General features: G+C 34.6%; 1 protein-coding gene across 11 annotated transcripts in view; it reads right to left on the bottom strand.

Moving 5' to 3' along the window:
- RALYL (RALY RNA binding protein like) overlaps nucleotides 1–25,918 on the bottom strand; it is a 407,935-nt gene that overhangs the window by 360,254 nt on the left and 21,763 nt on the right. For 2 of the 11 annotated variants that reach the window (XM_068672185.1, XM_068672186.1), the window contains one exon: nucleotides 18,007–18,098. The exons of the other annotated variants lie outside the window; for them this stretch is intronic. The gene's annotated coding sequence lies outside the window, so the exon portion shown is untranslated. The remainder of the gene's footprint in view (nucleotides 1–18,006; nucleotides 18,099–25,918) is intronic. 11 annotated transcript variants of the gene reach the window in all.

Below are 25,918 nucleotides of genomic sequence, written 5' to 3'. Positions count from 1 at the left end.
AGCTAAACACCACGCAGCCATTCGCTCACCCTCCCCCCTCCCTCTCTGGGACGGGGGAGAGAAATGGAAAGTGAAGCCCGTGAGTTGAGATAAAGACAGTTTAATAAGACAGGAAAATAATAATAACAAAATAATAATAACAATAATAACAATAATGATACAATGGTGATAATATGAAAGTAATAATAGTATGTACAAACAAGTGATGCACAATGCAATTGCTCACCACCCGCTGACCGATGCCCAGCCTAACCCCGAGCAGTCCGGCCCCCTCCCCCCGGCTAGCCACCCCTATATATTGTTTAGCATGACGTCAGATGGTATGGAATACCCCTTTGGCTAGTTTGGGTCACCTGTCCTGGGTCTGTCCCCTCCCAGCTCTTACTGCACCCCCAGCCTGCCCGTTGGCAGGACAGAGCAAAAGGCTGAGATGTCCTTGGCTTAGTATAAGCACTGCTCTGCAACAATTAAAGCATCGGGGTGTTATCAGCACTCTTCTCATCCTAAGCCAAAACACAGCATTCCACCAGCTACTAGGAAGAAAATTAATTCTGTGCTAACTGAAACCAGGACATTTGTTAAATGGACCTCACCTCAGTAAAATAGGTTTTCCTTTCTCTTGCTACGTGTGAAATGGTTTCTCTCTTGTGAACAGGAATAATACAGCTCTTTTGGCTCATAAGAAAAAGGCAGGTTTGGGGGACAGAAACCTGTGTACTCTGTAAAAAACGGATCAGTCTTGCCCAATAAAAATAGTCTTCAGGGTTTTCCCTTTTTCTATGCCTTCGGGGATGTGTCTGATTCCAGCATTATTGCCCTGGGATGTGTCTTTGTAGCCAAACTAGCTTAAATTCATCTGTTTGATAAGGGACTTCTTGTGTTTGTTTCATCCTCTCATGAAGAAATGAAACTGTCTTACTGATCCATGGGTGCCAGAAGAATACAAAAGAAGCTGTTGTTTGGAGGGTTGTAACTACAGACTTGTTTGTGGAGAGATCTGAAGCTCTATTTTTGAGCAAAGTTATAACCTGACACTTGTGCTGGTTAACATTAAGGAGGAAAGGCTTTTTTCTTTAACGTGTTTGCAATAACTTGCAATAACATAGATACCAAAGATTAGAAAAACAACAACAAAGCAAATGTAAATGATTTTATCGTCTCTCTGAGTTATTAAAGAATTCTATGAACTCTGTCTCTTTCCAAGTATTTCTGCAAACAATCTATACTCATTTAGTCTTTGCACAATAAGCATCTTGCTTTACCATTTTAGTGAAACTAAATGAGTGAAATCAAATGAGTTAAATGTTGCATCAGAAAGAACTTTGGAACTACTATTAAAAAAAAAAAAAAAAAAAAATCCATCCTTCCATAAAAAGTTAAAATATTTCTGTTACTTATGTGATAAGTGGGAATGAATTCTGATCTGGCTCTGATTTGGAAGTTATTAATGTGAGATCATGTTACTTCAGCATATGCCATAGGCAGAGATGTGTTAGATTTATAAATATAATTCCTTCATGCGAATCTAACTCTTAAAAAGTAATGTCAGTATCACTTTTCTTCTCTCTCCTCTCCTCTCCTCTCCTCTCCTCTCCTCTCCTCTCCTCTCCTCTCCTCTCCTCTCCTCTCCTCTCCTCTCCTCTCCTCTCCTCTCCTCTCCTCTCCTCTCCTCTCCTCTCCTCTCCTCTCCTCTCCTCTCCTCTCCTCTCCTCTCCTCTCCTCTCCTCTCCTCTCCTCTCCTCTCCTCTCCTCTCCTCTCCTCTCCTCTCCTCTCCTCTCCTCTCCTCTCCTCTCCTCTCCTCTCCTCTCCTCTCCTCTCCTCTCCTCTCCAGCACTAATTAGCTAGGAAAATTAAGCTATTTTTGTATGGATATTAAAAGTATTAATATGACTCTATGTCAAGAAGACAGAATATAACTATTTAAATATACTTGAAGTAAGAACTGTTGTCACTTTTCTATTCTTCTACTGTCATAGCCACAACAATTCTACTCTGTAACAAGATATTAGAAAGGTTATTTAACAATAAGTAATATAACCTTAATTTGGTTAATGTGGATGACAGCAATAAGTATACTGATTTTATCTAAAATGATGATTTCTTTGATATTTGGTGAAGAAGATAATTCTTCAAATAAAAAAAGAGGCTTTCTGGGGGACTGTTTCCAGTACCATCACAAGTCTCACACTTCCCACTACACAGTTATTTATCCTGCTCTTAATAATATACAATGGTACAGTTAAATAACAAACAATAAACCTCTAACATAACCATGGATGACCTTGTTTTCTAACAATATTGGGGGGGGGGGAAGAAAAAAAAAAGAAAAAATAATAAAAAATAAAACACATTTGGAGGAGAACAGAGTTTTAAACATGTTAATATAACGTGTTTTCAGTTGTGGTTTCAATGCTTTGGTAATTTTAATGTCTTTTAGTAACCCAGAGAAATGTTCATAATCTGTGTAGCGTTACATTTAGATTATGACATAGAGTTGCATACAATACTTCTTTCTTCACTTATCCTTGTGGTACCTTAGTAATATAGAAAACAAGATGCAAAATCACTTTTCACTAAATTTGCTTGCTACTACCTCAAGGAGTAAAGTAATATATATTTTTAAAGTTCTGTGGCAGAAAACAAGGCATTATACTGTACTTGATCAATGGCAGATATCAAAACTCATTAAGCGACAAGGTATGCATATAATTGTATTTTCACACACAGATCTTCAAGACATGAACAATCAAAAGGCTCACTCTCAAAATCCTCTTACTGAAAACAAGTTTTAATTCTTCAGTCCTGCACCAGCAAGTGGGAATGCTTGTTGAGGAAGGATTTGACAAGGGCAGGAGACAATGGAGATGTAGGATGTAAAAAAGCATGTGGTGATGGGCAAGTGAAAGGGTGAATCAAAATGAGCACAAACCCGTGGTGATAATTCAGGTTGATTGAGCCTTAATTCAGGTATTTTGTAATTTCTGTGTTCTTCAGTTGCAGCCTTAGTGCTTCTTTGGCACTGTTCAGAGGCAATGTAACAGTAAGGCTTTACAGAAAATTAGCCATATCATGCTGCTGAAACAAGCTGGTCCCATTGGGTACTCAGCAAGGAAGGATAGTAACGGAAGCTTTTTCAGCTACTTGAACCAGTAATGACACTGGCAACACAGTTAGCCTCCAGCTCATCCGGTCCTTCAGGGAATGAAAGCATTGTTAAATTTCATAACTATTTTCTAAATAAGGGAAAGCATATTCTAGGGATTTTAAACTTTTACACCAAGTCTTCCATGAGCCTCTCCTTTGCCCTGGTCTTCTACCTTCCCTTATTGCTACAGTTCCCCAAATCTATGTTCCTCAGCCAACTCCTGTCTGCCTCCTCCTGCGCCAATATTTCTCCCACACCTTTACTTTTCTCTCTTATCATACACAGGCCCACATTCTTCCTCTTAGCATCGCTTCCATTATTCCCCTCAATTTCTTGAATCTTCCCTGTGGAAGTTTATTTTGTCTCTTCCCCTTAATGTCTTTCCTTACCACAGTAGTCTTGCTCCTGTCCTGTCCACTCAAAACCATGAGTTCCTTCCTCTCCTCCTGGCAGCCCCAGTTCACAGGGAAAGTGATGTCAGGGCCAAGAGGAAAGGCACTCAGGTCTCCTGTCTGGACAGTGCATGCACTGGGTTATTTCTGCATGCTCTTTGGTGGAATAATGCATGTTCAGCATAGAAAGGGTCTTTGGAAAACACTTATTTCAGAAGTTTTGCCATGTGCAGAGACATTTTACTCAGTGACCTCTAAGGCCAGATTTCCTTAAGGGCGGTAGAAATGTTTTCATCAGTACAGGGTTGTCTCCTGCAAGATTTTAAATTCCATTTCCCACATGCCACCAGATGGACGCTTTACAACAAAATGTTAATAAAACATTAACTAGTCAATGCTATTTTCCTTAACCACTTCTTAAGGAAGATCTTACTTTAATAAAAATATTAACAAATTTATCTGAAGGATATATTCAGCCACAATGGTTTAAATTTGGCAGAGCTATCAGCAACTGAAAACAGAGGCTTATGATTGAAAGCCTCTGGCAACATCACTTGTTGGCATGAGAACTCTGACACTATTAAAACATGTTGTTTATTTAACAGTTTCTGTTAAATTAAATTACTTATCTTTAATCATGGCAGATATATTTATATCTATTTTAAATAGCTCTCCAAATGTCTCTTTTAATTCTTGCACATAAATTCTGGTGTAATGAGGTAATGCTTCTGCATTTTCATGAGTATAATAAACCACTTATGGTTTGGCCCAAGTTGAATATATCAAGGAAGAAAAAAAAAGGAAAAAAAAAAAAAAAAGAGAGGAATTGGCATAATCAGAAATTCAGTCACATTTAATATATTAAGGTTTAGAAAACATTGAGGAAGTACACAGTGTAAGGAGGATGAAAATGACATGGAAAAGAACAGTGTTTTCATTTATACAAATATTAAAATAAAGTGTTTGGCTTCATGAATCTGTTTCTGCTCACATTTATCCTAGTAAATCTTGTTTTCTCTACCTGCAGAATGAGTAATGAAATCAACAAAATCAGTGGAGACAAAAAGAAATAAAACTAGAATCAGACCTCACAAATGTAAATAAATAAATAACATGAAAAAAGAACAATGATCTTTTGGACTGTGATGAGGTACTTATTGTAGGAAAGTTCCCAACATGAAAAGTTAATGTTTAAGGATTTAAAAATTATTAGAAGGGTAAATTTAAGGATTTAAAAATGATTAGAAGGGTAAAGTACCAAACATAATAATCAAGATTATTTTCTTACTGTAACTTCCACTCGAAAAAAATGGTCTTTCTTTATATAGAACAAAACTTTAGTATCTTATGCAAGATTCTACTGAAGAAAAAAAAAAAAGTTACTTTTGTCAAGGACAGTATTAAGAACCACATGTATAGAAAATGTTATGTTATATTAAAAAAATAAATAAAATTTGGATTTCAAATGCATTGTGTCTAACCATTCCATTGTCACCATGAAATATCAGTGATTCATGGAAACACAAGCAGTATGAAGGGAGACTAGAAGCAAAAAGTCTAAATACAAGATCTTGCAATAAACTTGTACTCCAACACTTGTAGCTTTTTGTTACATTTAACATGACACCATATAATATGCTTTTTCTTCACTCTCTTACCAGTTTCGTTCATGTGAATGTGAAGGTCTTACAGGCTGAATCCTACTGACAAAAATTTTAATAGCTCTGCTGTATAGTTTCTTTCTGCCTGAGATGATTTTCACCCCAAATTTATTACTTTTCCAATATAAAAGGACTCTCATCTTTATTGTTCTTTAAATAAAGATTATAAATCAAATTAAATGCTTGAAACAGAAAAGGAGGATAAGTGAGAGTAATCATTTCAGAAAACATGTTTTTAGTGTATTTATCCAAAAAGCTGTGGTGCCTAGAATTGAATTATATAGTGCAGGTGAAAAAATATCAGAAGAAATAATTTAAAATTATTTCTTAACAGCATGACATATTTGCTATTTTCAATGCTCCTTCCTATCATGAAGACTAATGAAGGGATGCAAGACACGGACTCCTGATGGCTCTTGAACAGAAGGTCTTTATTGCCCTTTTTCACTATTTTCCCCATAGCCCCACACACTGTCCATGCACCCGAATCTATCATACAATTGGTTAGAGACCCTCAGACACACGCCTCAAGCCAACCAGCAATTGGCCACTGCCTAAAGTTCATCTTTAGCACTATAGCCAATTTACTTGATCTCAATCTTGCTCAAGTTTTTGTTTCTACCGCTTGTTTCCTCATTATCTCTAATTCAGGGACATGTGAAACAGCGTGAAGCCACCTGCAAATTCCTTTCCCATAGACCAATGCAAACCTTACTAAAGACCACATCTGTCATCTGTTCCCATCTGCATGCAAGCAGAGAGTTCTGGGGTGCGAGCATCTACAGCCCAGTACCAGCCACTAGTCCTAAAGGAAACATATTTGACTCTCTGCCCCACTGTGGGCTCTGCTTACTGTTCCAGAAGTAATTATAGTGTCTGTTTTGTAAGTCTGACTATAGCCCCGTGAAGAGGCATTGCTCTGGTCAACACACAGGGGGGAAATGTAAACAGTCTGCTCCATCACTTGATAAACCCTTGACCACTGCACCATAGGAAAGGCTAATATTATTTGAGATGTAAAACAGATCTCCATGAGTTTCTCAGGAAGACCAACACAGAAGAGAATCTGTATCTAGATGAGGCTAATAATTAGAGGTAATATGGCTAATATATTTGAGAAAAAGTTCTTGAATGTAAGCAAATTACAAAGAATAAAATCATCCTCCATTTTTTAAGTAAACCAATAATGTGATAACGTCTTCTCACATCATTTAATGTTATTTTTAAATCTTTCTTGCAATTATCCTGCTTGATACTTCGTTTGCTTGTAAGAGATTTAAAAAAAAAAGAATCCAGACTTTTTTTTTTCCTTTCTTTCTTTTTTTTTTTTTTTTTTTCTGACATAATTATTTGTCATGTTAAAGATTGAAAAGAACATAGATCTAGGCTGATAGGTAATGTATCAGTGCTGCTGCATGCTCTCCATCAGGCATACCTAACATCAGCAGCTGTTTCTACTGATGGGTATACAATGATGAGATGTTGTTTCCTTATATATTTTTTTCCCCAACTTTTATTTATTTTTTTCCCCAAAAGCAGTTCCCTTCCAAAGACATCAAGCTAATTAAAATAAAACAACACCATTTGACTGAAAAAAAAAAAAATGTACTGAAAATTCTTGAGTGAAGGCAAATGAGCTGTTATACACACTTTTCCTTACCCATCATTTTCCCTGTACATTTTTAGTTAAGTCTCCCTTTTAGTCCACTTAAAAATGTGATTTACAGTGTTTCCCTATCTCTACAAATATTACCAAATACAGTCTTATGAAGACCTTGAAATTTTTCTAATATGTTTATCAAATACATTGAGAAAAAAAAAAAAAAAAGATGATTCCTCACAGTAAAATCTAAACTAAATTCCTTAAAATACAATCAGCCCCTTGATTAAAATCTCACATCTCTTCCCTGAAATATTGATAACTGAAAGATATTTAAATTGTTAGCTATTTCAGACACTAAATACATATCTGTATCACAGGCACGCCTAATGTAGTTTATGTTAAATGATAGATAACTCTTGTGGGATACTCAGCAAAAGGTCAAGAGCTGCACACTGATTAGGCAAAAACTATTGTATCTGTGCTGTCTCCCAGACAGCAGATGGTTTGAGAGATACCTGTAACCCATACACTTCTTTTGTAAATAAATTGGAAACTTCAATATTTTTAGTGTACGCCAGAGTTACTTTCTTAAATTACACATTAATTAAAAACCTTCAAAGGAAAATAAAATCAGATAAGCATGTGAAATTTAATTCTAAAGCAAATTTCCTGGTTGAAGAATATTAAACAAAGTTCAATTCAAATACATATATTTATTGCAAAAAGAAGGTTTCAAAACTGAAACAATTTTCATTTCTGTAAATCAGATTCATAAATGACAATAGAACACCCAATATCAGCCATAGATGCAACCCAGCCTAGGGAAATGAGATTTATAAAAATGCAAGCAAAAAAAAAAAAAAAAATTAATTCATCTTCATTCATTTTAACAGTCTTTTTTTTTTTTTTTTTTACAGTACCCACAAAGATATGTTTTTCTCATAGCATACACAAAATAGCTAAGAAGAATGTAAATATCACAACTCATTTAATTTTCTTATCCACACAATATTAAAGATATGGAACTGAGTTTCATTAATAATGGAGTGAAAATATACATTTTAATGGATAGATTTTAGGCTTTGAACTTAACTGCAAAGTCAGTGAGGCAACGTTTCTCAAAATAAACACCTCAAATAAAGGTGGTGTTGTATGTGTTATCTGTGATCTTATTAGGTAGCAAGACTGAATGCTCAGATAGCATGAATGCAGTTTGTTAATAAATCATCAATGAAAACTGATAATCAGAGTATAATAGTGAAGAATGGCAAGTAGACTAAATTTCATAGATATATTGGGAGATGACAGAATTTCTGTTTTTGGAAGAAAATCAAGAGAAACATACCACTCAAACCAAAACAAGAAATATAGACCAACTATTAAATGAAAAAGAAAATAGTTATTTCAAAATGAGAAGAATTTCAGAATTTCAAAATTTGTCACAAGACAAAACAAAAATTTGGTTAATAAACAGTTATTTATAGTTATGATTTATATTAGCTAGAAGATCTACTTGCAGACCTGCTCTGTTCTTTGAATGTTCCGAAATGAATTTGCAGGCATGCAAATCTCAATGAAGTTGTTTGTAACCATCCCGGGGATGCTGGAGTTCAGCTCACACTGACAGATCACTCTCTAATGCCTCTCTTGACAAGTTTCTCTTTAACATCTTAGCTGAAAAAGTTGATACCTCAATTTCCTAAGTTTTCTTCCTTAGAATGGGTGGCGTGTTTTTTGTTTGTTTGTTTGTTTTTCCTGTAGTAACCTGTTAAAATGTGGCAGATGTGCAAGAAAAAAGACAATCAGCACTTACTGTCTTTCTTTTACGTGTAGATTTTTATAGCTCTGGCTAACTACACAAGCAGATCTGGATTGTGTAGGAGATGTAGATTTTTTGTAGACAAAATAAAAAAATAAAAAATAAAATCCATCAGGACTTTGCTATGCCAGGGAAGGCTTGTGTTTCGTTAATAAAGCCAACTCCCAGAGAAGATGTGGATTTGGACTGCAAGTGATTTTTTTTTTTTTTTTTTTGTTATTTTTCCCAAGTCCAATGAGAAAGCTGCCTTTCAACTGGACTATATTATTCCTCTCATGGTCGAGCAACAAACCAGATAAATTTGTTCAATGGTATCCCTCTTAAAATGTCAGAAGTACTTTGTCAAGCATAGTCATTATTTATTATCATACAGACTTCCTGCATCTGTTTTTACTTTTATCATGGGCCAGTTCAGAAGAATTCACAGAAAGCATCACCTACAAAGAAATAAAGATAAATGGTGTAGTTCACAAAACAGAACAACATCATTCCATCAGAAACTTATATTTTGCAAAGCTCCAGGCCTTTATCCAGCTCAGATTTCTTGCTATCTGTGAAAGATTAAACCTCCAGAGAGCTACTGAATCTGCTGTTTGCAGTCAGAAATTTTCTCCTATTTTATCTAAGAGAGTGTGATAGTCATTATTACAACCCCCTGGAACAGTCTTTCTTTTTTTTTTTTTTTTTTCTCTTTTTTTTCAGATGTTCTTACTCTTTCTAAATCTGGTTTCATTTTACATGAGAAGCCTTTCACATTTCAAGGAGGATTAGGTATTGGAGGAGAGAGAAGGAAACACTTTTCTTTTGCTATTTTCCTATTTAGGTCACATTTTGTGCTTGTCTAAATCAGCCTAACTCTACAGATTTCCACAGAACTCTGATAATTACCCCATTTGAAAGTATAGATATTTGGGGGAGAGGAGTCAGATGGGGGGTGAAGAGTGGATGGGATGGGGGGGGAACAAACAAACACCTATTTAGTTCTATTCGCTACAAAATCCAAACCGTTTATTTATTTATTTATTTATTTATTTATTTATTTATTTTTGTCCATTTTGATCCTACACCCTGCTTTCTAGTTATCTTGTCTGTCTATCCTGCTCTCATAGCTCTTGATCCTGAGAAATTCAATGTATGACGCAGTGTGTATGATAAAGTACTTCAAAACTTTTGAGCCCAAACACCTCTTCATTTGTCTAATTCAGTTTCCACTGAATCTGGGCAGTGCAAGAGAGAGGGCAGTAGGAGGCATTCTGGAGGTTTCGTTAGTCCCCATTTCCTCATTCCTCAGACACAATGCTGGTAATCAGTCCTGTGCAAAATGTTGAACTCAGGTCTTCCTTATGGTCCTCCTGTCAGGCATAATTAATCAGCCTTCTTATTGATTGCATTTTGCATTTAAGTTCTTAGATCAGAAAAACAAAATATATAAAAATTGAGAGACAATATCTCTTTCCCTGAATGTTGTACTGCACCAAGACTTCTTCACCTGACCCAGCACAGGGACTACTCACATGGTGTTACCAAGGTAAGGCACCCTAGACATTAAGCATACCATACTTCCAGGGCTAGTCAGGTTGCTTACCCTTCCCCTCCTTTTGACTTCAGGTCTACATATGCTCTTTTACAAGAAAGCTCTACATCCTATATCCTAAACTCTGAAGTTTGACAAATTAACAGAACTGATATCAAAACTTACCACTTATTGCCTTCTGAAGAAAGGAAACAACTTAAAGGTAAAATATTCTTTACCCCAGTTTGAGGTTTATGTCAAAAGTAAACCTTGAATTGTACAGTAAATGGTACTGGTTAGTAGAAAATTGTAGTCATTCAAAATAGACAAACCAAAACTTTTGAAAATCCCAAATGATGGAGCTGATGATCAGCCTCAACTCTGCTCATTGAGCCTCATGCCACATATGCCTGTGGCACAGGTATCCTCACTCCTTCACACTGAAATGAGTAAGAGCTACTCATTCTGATTGTCTACTGCCCATCCCAGGGATGTACTCCCCTCAGGGATAGAGGTTAAGGCACTGTACCTTGGTGTGCCCTAACTCCACAACCCTGAATTTTGGATTTCCTTTTTTTTTTATAATCATATTCAGAAAGACACTTTGTAACACTATTGTCTTCTTTGGGAAGACATAGAATCCCATTCTGACTGTGGTGGGCTAGATTAATTGTTCTGACATCTTAATGAAGATTCCCAATGCTGTTGTAATTAGAAAAGGGCTTAAAGGCCTTTCTACACATCCTATGACCTGTTGCTGTGCATCGTGCTGCTACAACTGTCTGATTATGGAGACAGACCTAACCATGTGTGACTTCACAGCTTGCAACATCTACACTTTTCTCATGCAATGTAAACTAGAACATGCTTGGATGTGTGGCTGATTAGATGTCAGGCTTTATGCATTAAATCAAGAGGGAGAAGCCATTACATGAAGTTCTAAGTGCTTTCAATCAGTGCAACCAAGACAATGTGAAAGGCCAGGTAACAAGTGGTAAGTGATACTAACGGTTCCATTCCAGTGTTCCTGTGCCTAATCGTGGGAGAATGGTCATGAGTAGCATTTTCTGCTAGCCCTGTGCCACCAGCTGCTAGAGAGCTGGCCCAAGACAGACATAAAAAGGAAAAGGAAAGCAGAGACCTGTAGGCAAAAGGTAACCTATAACCTACATGTAAAGAGCCTACCTGAAAGAATATAGAAGTAGTAATTCTTAGCACTCTTAGTTATCATAATTTGACACTGAAAAGTTCTCAACAAATATTTTCTGTTCCTTTTAAGCTCCTAAATTAAAATTTAAAGTATATCAGAGGGCTACTGCATGGCCCTATCCATGACATATCTTGTTTTAAAGCTTTAAATAATTATTGAGACGGGGATTTGCATGTAACAACCTGTTTTTCCATTTGATTAGTCTTTTAATATTATATGATGAGAATGATAACAAGCTGCTCAAGAGTCCATTACAGGAAAAGATATGAATCTGTAAGACATGAGCTTTGGTTTGTAAAAGGATAGATTTTTGTTCTTTAAATTCAAGGCACTAAATTCTACAGATAAAAATAAGACAAGCAAACATTAAATCATTTATATTGGCTAGCATCCAAAAGACTCAGGTTCAATAGAACCTATACACTATAATTGAACTGTCATAATTTTTCTATTATGTAATTAAGTACAGTATCAAAACCAGCATTAATAAATTGGGTGTATCATGTCTCTTCCTGGACAATTTGACTGAGTAGGCTTTCATCCATGCTTTCAATTTCTCTTATTCTATGAACTATTTTTGCTTCTCATCCAATCTTCAGATGAACTATTAGACAGTGTAGATGGTAAACAATATATACATATGCTAGCATGAATTTGTAACTATTATTAGTCACAAGCATAAGCTTGTGAAAATTCTGGCCTCTTCCACATATTAGCACTAAATATTCAGTCCAAATGTGATAAAAGTCAGGTTTGTTAGTAGATCCACTGTTTTTCTGTTCACCATATTACATTAGTTGAAGATATATATAGGCAACCTGAGTCAAAATATTTTAACAGCTACTGCTATTATTAAAACAGAAATTATGGAATACGATCACCAAGTTGATGCTTAGAGAGAGTAGTTTTCCATTTATAACCTTGCTGTTACCAATTTTCTATAAAACATTTGTCAGAATCTTGCTACTTTGTATCAATTGGGAAATCCAACAAGAGTCATTGACACAGCATATCTAAAAGAAATCCACAAAACAACAAAAAATAAGACTTATTTGTAAACAGGGTTTTAAAAAAAACTTTTTTTTTTTTTTTAAAGTGTAAAGATTTTTCTTTCTTCTACAAAGGCTAAACAGTTACTGGTAGCTACACACTGGTTTTCTGTAGTGAATTTTCTCAGGGTCTCCCACTAAGCAAATGCATTTAGCCTGGAGGGTGACCGCAACCCAGGGACTGTAGTAGTAGATCCTGAGAGGTAGCTTTTTTTAGGTGGATTGCATTTAAACATCATGTCCTTGCTGTTATCTACTTAAATAAATACATGCCTTCCCCATGGCTGCTTTCACTGAGAACGCAATTTTGCTGCTATTTTTAAATAGTCTTCACAACACAAATACATCTGCACATCACTGACAATTCAGAGCTGGCATAGGTGGCACCATCCTGTTTTTATATCAACTCTGTTCTGTGCTGGCTTATGATTTAAACCATATGGTGTTTTCCATCAGCTTCTAGGTGAAAGTAGTTGTAATTCCCTTTGTTATACACTGCAAATTCTCAAAGCAGCATATTTTAGCAAACACAGACCCCTTCTGTCCTTGCAAAACATGATCAATACAGTGGACATACCCAGACAGAAAACAGCTTAAATATTGGAATAATTTCTCATATTATAAATTCATTAATCACAGAAAATTGTATCTATTAAGATGAAGAATAACTTCTGATAACAAAAAATATATAATTAGTACAGAAAACTTTTTTCCATATTAAGCTGAATTTTTTCACCCAGATCAGTGAAATATTAGGATTTACATCAAACCCACAAAGAGGCTTTGCAACTTCTTACTGTGCTCAGGGTTTTAATAAAGCTATTTATGTAAATTGTCTTGAGGATTCTACTTGATTAATTAACTTAATTAATAATGTTATATGTAGATTTTTAGACATACAGTCTGTTTAACTTCTTGGCACTGATAAGATTGCCAATCTGCAAGAAATCCTATGAAAGTAGTACTCAGAAAAGAAACACTGCTGATAACACCACCTTGTTTTCTCAGTATGAACTGATCTGGAATTCCTTCATAGCTGCTGACATTAAAATGGGTGAATATAAAACAAACATCTTAACCTCTCTACTTTCTTCTTCTGCTTCCATCAAATGTTAGGTACAGTTGAAAACTTAACACTTAATGACTTCAAAGAAAGTACATATGCATATTGTACAGAATGAAATTTGTTCTACTTACACCCAGATTAGTTTTGAAATAGTTAACATAATTTTAATGTAATCTGTTGTCTGACACAAAAAGGTGGCACTTTCAGATTCTAGAGATCAAGATATGTTGGAGATGCTTTAGGCAGTAGGTCTTGTTGTCCTTCAAACACTCACAATATAAAAAGGTTATCATGTGTATTATTATAATTACTAAGTTACAATAGTAAAAATGAATGAGATGGCAAGGTAGACCTCAAGCAGATCTCTACAAATCAATGATCTATTTCTCAGAGGTCTGGATTTCAGATATTCTTTCATATTTTTTAAGACAGGTACATATGTAGGAGTCAAGAAAACATATTTGTCTTTCCTGATGGATTCTAAAATATCCTTAAAGCACAGAATTAAAGAAAATATAAAAAACAAGAACATGGAATGTGCAAGTGTTCTTTTGATTACTGCATTTGGGAGACATATATATACACATGTATATCTTTTTGTTACACAGGATTTCAACTATTGTTATTTGCATTTTAATATAAATGTTATAATAAATTGCATTATATTTCCCCTACAAGATTAATTTATGAAACCATAGTGTGCTTGATGGTGGCAGCTGAACCCCTCAATGGAATTAATTAAAGGATAATCTCCATTGCTTTGTAGCATAGAAACCAATAAATGGCTGCTGAGATTAATAGCTGAAGCGAAGCTAAAGTGTTTAAGGAATTTCAAACCCCATTTATTACACACACCCTACAAAGCAAGAGAGATTATAGCTATACAGAAAAATAGAACATCAAAAAAAAAAAAATCCCAAACAAGAAAAACATAATTTCCTTCTCTTGTGAATATTTGAAAGTGAAGCTTCTTTGTATGCACTCTGTGGCATACACATGAACTTGGCTAGAATGAAAAAGGAAGAGGAATGAAGCTGAAAATATGTGCCAGCTCTTTTGATTGTTTGTCTAAAGCAAGAAGTAGCTGGGGAAAACAGTTTAAAAAAATATTAGAACAGAATATTATCAATGAAAATATGAGTCAATTTTTTTTTTGAAGAGTTTGTTTGTGAAAGCTTAAGTTTTTATATTCAAGTCGGCATTTCCCAAACACAAATTGTGAAATGATATGGCTTGTGAGGCATTTGGAAAATGTTTTCTCCACAGCAGCTACCATGCTGCTCCTTTGGGTGAAATAGCTTCTGCAACTTCATCAAATCTCTCTGGCTGGCAGAAATGAGATTCATGTGATATGAAGGCCTTCTTCTACCCTTTGTAGGAGCAAATGTAGCATACAGGTGTATGCTACAGCAGATAAGGTGTTGTTCTCTGAAAGTTTCCTGAAGTGACAATTTTCAATGTCATTTTCAAAGGCATCATATAAACTTTTGACAGCAACTTTTTTTTTTTTTTTTTTTTATTAAGCAAATCAAAGGTTGTTTTTAAGTGCCAAAATATACTACTTTGTCATAATCTCTTTTTATCAAGTGTTCTCCTTAGCTTTGATTTCTTATTATAACCACTCTCTACAAACTTTTAAAAAATTATTATCATCATATTCTTCTACAAAAATCACTGAAAAAAATATATGAAATTTTCATTTAAAAAGGGTTTTTCCCTTTATTTTTCTTCCTATGTAAAATTAATGAAGTTTAAAACTAATGAGGAATAGAGTGTGGTTTAAACTTGCCATACTCATAGAGCATTTTTAAAGCTGATGATGGCTCAACTTTCAAGTTAAAATGAATTAATCTTCAACTGAGGACAAAGACTTGTTTCAGGATAACAAAAGTATGTAACAAAAAGGGGGAAAAAAAAGTGAAATATATGTATCATTGCCTGGTCTGCTAACATCTGCTCTGGTTTCATGCCTGCCTAAGAAACCTGCCTCAGGAGTAGCTCTCCCTCTAAATCCATCTGTGTGAGAGTGAAAGGAAAAGAAACAGAAAAATCTCCCAGGATATGTGGCTACTTCATCATTCCTTCTGAGCTTAACAATTTGGAGGGTCGAAATAGGAAGGGCTGGTGTGGAGGAAGCAGAATACAAAGAATTAAGTACTCACTTCTCTCACTTGTGTTAACAATTCATATTTTGAAGGCAATGAATTTACACTAATCGTTAGAGTTAGAATTATAACTAGTAACATTAGGTCCAAAGATGTATTTTCATCAATGACAACTAATAATGAGCCAGTAAGGTCATTCTTTGCATTCTCTTGAATACTGCTTTCTCAGCATTAAAGTCAGGAGTAAATTTACCTCATCTTCTTTTCCTTTAGGCCTTACTTACATAGATGGAATTGTAGTTCATCCTTGCAAACTATTCCTAGACCTTCAGTAGTAATGTACTATGTAGTCTTCCCTACACAGATTTCCCTACACCTACACCACTCAAGTCCAGAATTAAAAGCATTTTACATACAGAAGCCTAATGACAATCATTCAACAAGCAGAAATACAGAACAGGAAATATCTTCATGAAAAGTCCCAGACCGTCCAAAACCTAACAAATATGATTTGGGGTGGTTTCTTTATTTTTAAACTGTGAAAAAAATCTCAACTTTTTATTTATTTATTTATTTATTTTTTAAACAATTCTCAGCTCTTGTTTTATTTAAAAGATTTTAATTTTCCTGGAAATCAAATTTTAAAAGTCTTACATTATAATAAATATTTTAAAAGACTATCTTGGAAATCTGAAGGCTTGAGTTATTTTGAGCACTCAGATTTGAATCTGGTGAAGCTCTGTGAGTTTCCATCTCTTTCAGCAGACTTGAGGCATTTATCCTACTTTAATGAATGATGGCTTTCTCCCTTTTAAAATGATATTTAGTCCAGAAGTCTAACATAAATTTCAAAGTCCACTAAGCAATGTGTGACTGACACTGCCTCATATGACAGGTCTGAGTTTCATTCCTAGTGATAACTTATCACTATGTAAAGCATTTCTAGACATCTCAGCTGAGGCATATCAGGTATAAAACACTACTATATGTCTACATTCTGTATTCTGTATAATATTTGTTATCTTCTATATTTAATCACCATCAGTTGAATCCATACTCTAAGAAATTCCTGTCACTGATGCAAACAGAACGTTTGATCTGAAGACTATTCAGCTTTGACACATGTACTTCCCTGTATCCTTTTTTGTATGTGTTCCTCTAGTGTATCATTTGTATGGCAGACCACAGCTGAGAAGTTGTGGTCTGTTGTAATTCACAAATTCACATGTTCCTTATGTGAATATAATATAGATTCCTTGTAGCATGTCTGTTTGTAGTCCCAATGCTCAGCTCTATATTATGCACTGTTTCTGGGCATTTATTCCAGTGGGATTTATTCCAGTTCTGGCATTTATTGGACAAGATTCTTTATCTAAACTGAAATTCCAACCTGAAAAAGTCTGGTCATCAAACCTGAGCTATCGAACATACCCAAGAAAGGCTTTGGCAGAGATCTGAGTAGTCAAAATAAGGCTTGATGAACTGCTTGCCTACAAGCTCTTTTCAGTTTACATTTCACTTAGTCTTCCGGTGAACACAGTAGGAAAATGGTTATGTAAACAGGCTGTGGAGGGTTAACTTGTAAGATAGTGACATGGGAAAAAATAAATCTGTTACGAAGCAGAGATCTGTTTGACCAGTCAGCAGCAGGACCCATAGGGTAGCACACATTACTCTGGGTATGCCTGCCTCCCTCACTCCCATTTCCCTGTGCATTACAGTTACACAGGACCTGTGTAATCTACCTGGCTACCATTGCACAGCAGAGACAGACTTCTTCATATTTATGTGCTGAAAAGCTCCCACCATTTTCAGCTCATCCTTACACTCCAAATCAAAAACACAGTGATCATTCTGGAAATGTTAACACAGAGCCTTTTCTTTCTTGACTATTCGAGCTTATAGCTTCTATTTGACCTATTACTCTTCTGTGTCTCAGACCATTTTATAGTTTGGCACCTGTGTAATACACTTCTGTGAACTGTGTTTAGCAAACAAGATTGCTGGTTTCATCTCTGAACACTGAACTAGAATCCCTAATGCTAAAACAATTTTCAATAGTTACCTCTTACCAATTCCTATGGGACTTCAACAACGCTGCCCATCCGGTCAGATAAAATACTAAAAAACAGCAGGTAAAATGTACTTTAAATATTTTTTTTCTGTATTAATTATGTTTGGTGTTCTCATTTCATAATAGCTACATAAATATGTAGGGCAAATTTATCGATTCTCATAAACATTGCAGACCCTGGTAGTTCCAGATGCTTACATTCCATGCAGAATTCCCTTCAGTGGCCAGTAAGAAAATAATAAAAAATGGTATACACATTTACAGGATCTTTCATCAGAGTCTCTGAGGGGCTTCAGAGATATGCTCATAGCAACATTTTCATCTTAGAGCTAAAGGAAATCAAACACTAAAAAGATTAAAGCCCAAACCTTTAAAGATGTCTTTGGAATTAATTGGAGCCTTGAAAACCTTTCAGGATCTGCACCTAAGTGACTTGTCCAAGGATGCACCCTGTGAGCAACTGGAAAATAAAATACAGGTGTCATGAATTCCTTTTTCATTATTTTAAGGCCACCAAAGAGGAATTATGCATATAGAGCAAATATAGCTAAACAAGTTCATGCAATTTATAGAAGAGAGATTTCCCCATCAACCATAAGTCCCATGGTATTCATATGGCACGCCAAATATGCTTGTTGACTCTTGAGAGTAAGTATAGACAATCACTGTATAATCTAAGGTGAAATATACAGTCTTGTCATATATTGCATTTAGAGAGACCTCTAAACATGCAGGAGCTGTCATAATAGGTTGCGCACTTGTCTGTGTGTACATGCATGCAAGTACATTCAGTCCCATGGGATTATTTGCAGAGAATCTGATTATGACAATTTTGACCATTTAAGCTTAGAAGACGAACTTTACTATATAGACAGTTGAGAAAAGATTGATTCTTTCAAATGGGGATGAGGGTCCTGAAAGTTGTTGTCTGAAGTTCGATGATGTGAATAGAGAGTATAAGAGAACTTGATATCAAGATCAAGAGATTCCCATCCTGACTTTTTCCATCTTCATTCAGATGCTTCATTTATGTTTCATGCTGACACACTGGTAATCATATCAGACAAGAGGGAGGGGAAGGAGGAATCAATATCCAGGTTTGTGAGAACAATTTTTTAATTTTATTTCCAGAATTTTACAGAGATTTAGAAAACTTCCATACCTGGCAATTTGCTGATGTGCTTTCTGTCAATAATTTTAACTAATGATGTGATCCTGCTTCTGTTGAAAATGTCACAGTTTTAATGGTGTATGACTGGACTTAAAAGGCAATTATACATTTTATTTAACATTCTGGCATTAAATAGCCTGCTAATCAGTTCAAAAGTTTCAGGATGAATTATATTTATATTCAACATCTATAGTCTTCTGTATATTTTTGTATGTATTTTACATATAAAATAAATACATGTCATAATGTAGAATTTTACCCTATAGGATTAAGTCAAAATGTTTTTATTATTAATGACTGTGTTTGTTTTCTATTTTTTTTTTCTTTTCAGTTATAGAAGTACTAACATTTTTTAGCTTGGTTCTTTGAAGAAAATACTGAGCTAAAACAATACAGCATGCTTTGAAAATTACAGGTATGAAGAAAATTAGAATGAAAAAGAAACCTCCTGGGTGAGATTATTCACAAGGAAACATGGAAACACTAAATAGATCACAGTTTTTGAAACAGGAAGAACCCTGGAGCCGGTGAGATTTGCATACTAATTAGAGACTAAGTTTATTCAGGCTCACAGGCTAATCTATCTTCCATCATAAGACAGCATCTGTTTTAGAAGATTCAACACCTTTTAGCTTGGCTGCTGGTGTTATGAAAGCTGAAATATTTTTCTGTTTTCATTATAAATTTTTGCTTTTGGGGGTTTACAATTCAGCAAGATTTTTTTTTATTTTTTTTTTTTTATATTTAAGCTAATTCTGTTTAGAAGTGGTTTTTATTGAAAAGATAATTTCAGAATCTTCCATTTGTGTCAAAAAAAAAAAACAAAAAACAAAAAAAAAAAAAAAAAAAAAAAAAAAAAAAAAAAAAACAACAAAAAGTGGGTAGGGGGTACCTAAGGGATGTGATTTACAAAATGGTTAAAAATCAACCATTGTCAGCATGAAGTAAACGCTATCCAAAATAGTGCAAAAAAGTACAAAAATATACCTGATATCTGCAAATTGATGTTAATAAATGACCCTCATTTAATATCTAAGTGCATTTTTATTATTCCAATCCTCAAGACTATTCACCTTCTCCTATATACCTCAGTCCTTCTCTGTATTATTTATGTCCTTATTATTGATCCAACATTAGCAAATTTCATCAGCACAGTCACAATATTTACCAATAACATTATTGAAATTATTAAACAAAAATGATCTCAAGTCCATTTCTTGAAAAGTTCCAGTTGCAAATTCCCTGCAGCACAATCAATACAAACCAATTTAACTCTACTGGCATGTGCTCATTTTCAAAACCCTTAACCTCTTTATGATTCATTTTACTCAGCTACAATTTCCTTTCTGTTTATTTCCAGTCAACACTGTACTCAACATGTATATTAGCTTACATATCAATTTTAATATCTAAAAATATTCTTTAAATTGGACAATCTGTATTTCCAGATATCTATCTTGATTTGATTGCAATGAGAATATTGAAATGAAAAAGAAAAATTGTTGTAAATATTTCAAAATGAAGATGTACAAAAACTGAAGTACCTAGTACCTTTCTCCTATCAATCTCATAGGAAGGAAAATGTGTCAGAAAACTCAAAAGAATTAAAAGAATTATAGTGTTAGTTACTTTAATTAATCACTTCAACTCATATTAAAAATATTATATATATATTTATATACATTATTATATGCATGTTCTGTTACTAGCATGGATTCTTTTCCCAGACCACAGCGTAAGTTGCTTACAAACAAATACTGGCAAATCTTTCTTAGCCAGAGAACATTTTTACTGAAGAAATGAGTTTTCATTAGTCATGTACACATGTACAGGATCCACCTGAAATAGTTGTTTGACCAGTCTTCCAATTTTAAACACAATACCTAGGGGCTATCATACTTTGTCTTTTCCTGGATGGGATTTCTGTTTCTGCCTGTTTGGTTCTTTTATTTCCAGATAACATTTGAAAGTTATGGTCTTAATACATAACTTTCATCTGTTCACACACAGTACATGACAGCTCTAATTTGAACATATTTGACAAATTTCCTTGACTCCTGTATGCTTTCTTGAAGACCACCATTGCTTTTTTACACCCAGCTGTAGTAACGATGGCCTTCTTACCAACTGGTGAGAAGGAAAATCACCTCCCCTTGACTCTATTAAGGCAGAAATTAATTAAACAGGCTACCATAATTTCATATGTATGAAAGTAGTTGTTGTTTTTACTAGACTTGTATCCTGATGTAGAAAAACAAGAGTAATAATGGATTAGGCAGTTCCACTCAATCTGCCATCTAACTTGCTTCACACTACTGACTCTGTAGCCAAAAAGTCTACTGCACAGTCTTCTCTGAACCCACCTGTACAGTAGTTCTGTCAACTATGGGTTATCTCTCTTGTCAGTCAGATCTCTTGTTTAAAGCTAAAGGAAGTTTCCCTCAAGTAAGACTGGTGACAAAAGCTTTCCTCATCTACTGAAATGCAATGTTCTATTACTACACTAGTTATTAAAAGGTCATGATAAGAGTTCTGGATTTCAGCAAACACTGAGCTTAACATAAAAAACATTCCCTCTCTGACAGCTTGAGTCAGCTATAACAACTCATCTGTTTGAGTCAGCTGTAACAACTCATCTTAAGTCACAATAGCAGTCCCAAAACTTCTGCTTGTAGTAGTCTTTTGTAGATCTTTCATACTTTAATTTTGCATAAGTAAAAATAATTTGGCTAATGGGTCTGTCACTACATAGACTGATCATGGTATATGTCTATCTAGAAGAGACGTGGGATCATCACACACACACACACACACACACACACACACACAAATCATTGCAGTGTAGCCAAAAAAGAAATATAAAAATCATGGTCTCTCAGATATTAATGGAAACATGTCCTTTAACTACCTCAGAATGAGAATTTCACTCCCTCTCTCTTAAATTGAGGGCTTGTTTCTACAAGGTTTATTTTACAGCCCTGAATAAACATTCACTGACATCCGACAGACAGGCTTCAAGGCACTGTATTGCTTCACAGTGTGCTAATGACAGAAAGGGGGACACAGTGACACAGCACAGGGTGATCCTGCAGTGATGTTGAACTAGTTCAGTGGGGCACACCCAATTTCCCTTCCTTGCAAGTAGTACAGAGAATGGGCAGGGGAAATAGGGCAGGACACAGCATTCCAAGCAGTCCCTGAATGTGGTAATAACTCCTTGGCAGTAAAAGGAATCTCCAAGTAGCCCTCAGGCACATAGAACCAGTTTAAGGAGTGCAAAGACAACCTGGCATGCTCTTTTACACAACTGCGCCACACACAGCTGTTGTGAATTAATGAGGTACAATGCAAAATATTTTCTCACGACCATTTATTACAAATTTTCCTCAGTTTTCGAAGTGGTCCCTGTATGGTCTACATTTTCAACAGTTTTCTCTGGTTCTGCACAATCTCCATGAGATAACAATAAATAAAAAGTATTCAATATATCATTACTGATTCAAGTTCCGTTATTTGAAATGGTACAGAACACTGTACACTCCAAATTTTAAATATTACTAATAACAAAATACCTACTCACGATGTGTATATCATTTATCTCATAACACTGCAATGGTGCTGAAAGGCTTAAGTGCATTACACATTGCTGTGAACACTGAACTTCAGGACAACAGGGTTTCAGCTATTTTAATCATGAAATAACTTTTTGTTTGCTGAGATATACTCATCTTCTTGATAGCAAAATTTCATTAATGTTGTCTTAGATTCCTGAGTGTAATATTGATGGTATTGTTGCTGTTATGAAGTGAAAAAAAGAACAGTGATAACATTCTGTATTCCCAATCTTTTACAAAAGAGTGTATTTGAAAAAGAACAGAAGAGAAAAATAAACAGAAGAACAAACAACAACAACAACAAAATCTTAGTCATATATAGTTGAATTTTACCAGGGGCTGCTATAAGTTTTCTCAAAAATGAAAACACATTATACTATTCATTGCTTCAATTTAATTCAAGAATCATGAAAGCAAATTAGAAGAACCTCAAAAATCACCCAGTCTATGCCTTGACATGTGGTGTCTAATGTGTGGATTAGTCTCAATATTTAATCAGCTTCTCAAATTAAAGAATAGACACAATATTCCTTATATTACCAACAACAATCTGTCTCTAAAGTGTGACAAAAAAAACCATCATAAGACAACTTTAATTCTGGAAAACCACGTTAAGTACTTATGTACAAACAGCAGCTGGTCATAATTCATAACTCATTTTTATGCTGGATATATTACCTTGCTTCATCTTTTTCACCCAGTGGGAGAAACTTATATGACCTAATTAATATATTATGTATAATATGAGATCTGGGTATTAAGTGCAGGTTATAGCAATTTATGATAAATGAGGTGTCACAGATAGAAAGCAAAGTAATGGAAGTATTAACTATTAACCAAAGAAATATGTATAATATATGTAACAAAGAGAACAATAGCCTTATAAACTTGTCTTAGAAATACATATTCAAAATAAAAGAAAAAAGACACACAAAATGCAGGCTGTCTTTTTTTTACCAGGCCAATTTTTTTTACTATGTTAATTGGTGTGGTTTTTTTTTTTTTTTTTTTCCTGAGAATTGGACTGACTGATATTAAATGAGGGGAATTATCTTGATGAAATATTAAGGAAAGAATTTCAAATGCATGATGTGAGTAATTGAGAAAGGAGTGCATTCACAATAATATTAACATGATCATTTTTAAAATACAACATATTTTAATTTCCACTTAGGTTATTTCCTGCTTTTTTTTTTTTTTTTTTTTTTTTTTTGAGATATTGAATGAGCACGATCAACTACAAGTAAAGTCAATAGCATCAGAGTTGTTTCTGACACTCTGCCTCTTCACTTATGACAGAGAAATTACTCCACAGTGAGTTCCACACCCAGCATTGCAATCCACAGTTTCCATAAAGTGTAATCCCAAACACTCCAAGAGGTTGCACAGATAAGTACCAGCGAATAGGGTTTATGAAATAATTTCTAGTCTCCAATACTTATTAGCAATTTTTCAATAGTAGAAAGCTGTAGTGATATCTTTTACTAGCTCTGTATTTTCCTAAGACATACTTGATAATTATACTATATATTGGTGTGATACTAAATTAATTATCCTAAATTATTAAATCTGAATTTATTTCAAATCAACATAGAAAGCATATTTCTGAAAGATCATATTTCCTGCAATTTCAGTTTTATAAACCTTAATTCACAAAGCGTGTCCTAATCATTCATGTAAATTAACAGTTGTAATCAGTGGTATAGCTTTAGAAATTAATTTGATTTATAAATAACACGAAGTGAAATGGAAATCTCAGTCTTGAGCTCATAAACGTCAACTGCAATTTTTTTCCAGAACTGCATATTCTATGTATGTAAAGAATTTGCCACAAATGTAATCCACTTTTGTGGCTGAGGAAAAGGCAATGATGTTCAGTACTAATAAATAAATACATTAAAAAATACAATTAAATTAAATTTAGTTTCCACAGTAGCCCAGACTTAGTGCGGGAGTAAATCAATACAACTCTGCAGAAGCTAAAATATTTCTGGCAATTTGCTCAGGATCTGGCCCTCTATGTCTCACTGAAGTAATTTTTTTAAATGATTAAGTAAAGTACTGCACATATAAGGCATTGATTTTTATCATTGATTTTGTGCTAGCATTTGAGCCAAGCCTCAAAAAAGCTTGAACGTTTTATGTATTTACAGCTGTCTGTTGGCAAGGAATAATTCATTCCCTCCAAATGAAACATGCTCCTGAAGCTTATAAAAACAGCATTTTTCTAGACTAGATTTACAAACAGCTTCTTCAAATAAAAAGTTAGAAAATGTACTTTAAATCACTGAAGCAAAAGCAGAACTCTGTGTTTTTGTTGTTGGTGGTGGTGGTTTTTTTTTTTTTTTTTTTTTTTTTTAGCTTGTCAAACAAATAAGACAGATATAGATTATATTTTCCTCCCAGGAGATCTGCTCCATTGGCAGAGAGCAAAGATCAATGATGAATCATCATCTCATAACAAAATATTTCCAGTGACAAAATGAAGTGTATTTTTTAGCACTTTTCTTTAAATATGTATGTAAGAAAATTTTGGTTGCCTGTCACTGTATTTTTCCTAATCAGACAAATCCATTCCTCTTTTCAGCGGGAGAGCATCTTCTTTGGCTGACCAGAGACAATTTCAGAAACAGGTTCAACAAGAGAAGAACCTACCTTTGATTCATTTCAAAGCCTCTCCCTTAAGAGTGTCATATTCTAACACAACAATAATTCATTGGCTTTACTTTCAAAAGCAATTATCGATATGTATGAGAATATACCACCATCTATTAATCTAGAGTAATCAGATCACCAAAGTCTCATCTGGTTAATGTGTTATTTCAGAAGAAGTAAGTTTTTAAAATTGCAATTTCCTTTTCCCATGCTGTTTCAGAGCATGTGTCCAGCAATGTTGAAGGAGAGAATACTGTAAGCTATGAAGGCTTTGTTAAAAAGGAGAGAATGAGTGGTAAAGTTATTCCACACACTTCAGACATATATATTTATCTTCCTACTGATTTGAGTGACCTTTGGCTGAGCACATCCAGAACAGATTACAGGATTACTAGACTGTGTGGCTACCTTTCCAACATATTTACAGACATCTTTGTGACAGTGGTTGAAAACACAGCTGCTAAAATATTTTCTTTTAGGTCTTACAGAGTGGCAGAGAACCCAACATATGAGTCACAGTTTTAATAACGAAGGGTTTTATTCCCATCTATGTGATGTAAAAAAATATATAAAAATGAGGCAGAGAAGGCACAGTTCAAAAGCATCAGAAAGACTGTGAGAGATGTAGACAGTTGCAAACCTAGCTCTGCCCATGGTGAAAACTGCTATTTAAGATACATGAATTGTGTTTCTTTTCAAGTTTGACTCAAATCTCCAGAAAAACAGCTTTAAGGACACTTTCTACAGAATTTATAACAAAAAACAATCATTAAACCTAAATATCAGATTTCTCTGCCACATCTCTATTGGTGAAACAACTAAGAGGTAGTCATTGGAACC

The sequence above is a fragment of the Anas acuta genome, chromosome 2 (assembly GCF_963932015.1).
Source record: "Anas acuta chromosome 2, bAnaAcu1.1, whole genome shotgun sequence".
Lineage (NCBI taxonomy): Eukaryota > Metazoa > Chordata > Aves > Anseriformes > Anatidae > Anas > Anas acuta.
Note: the sequence above shows the minus strand (reverse complement) of the source record. Positions and strands in the feature narration are given on the sequence as shown.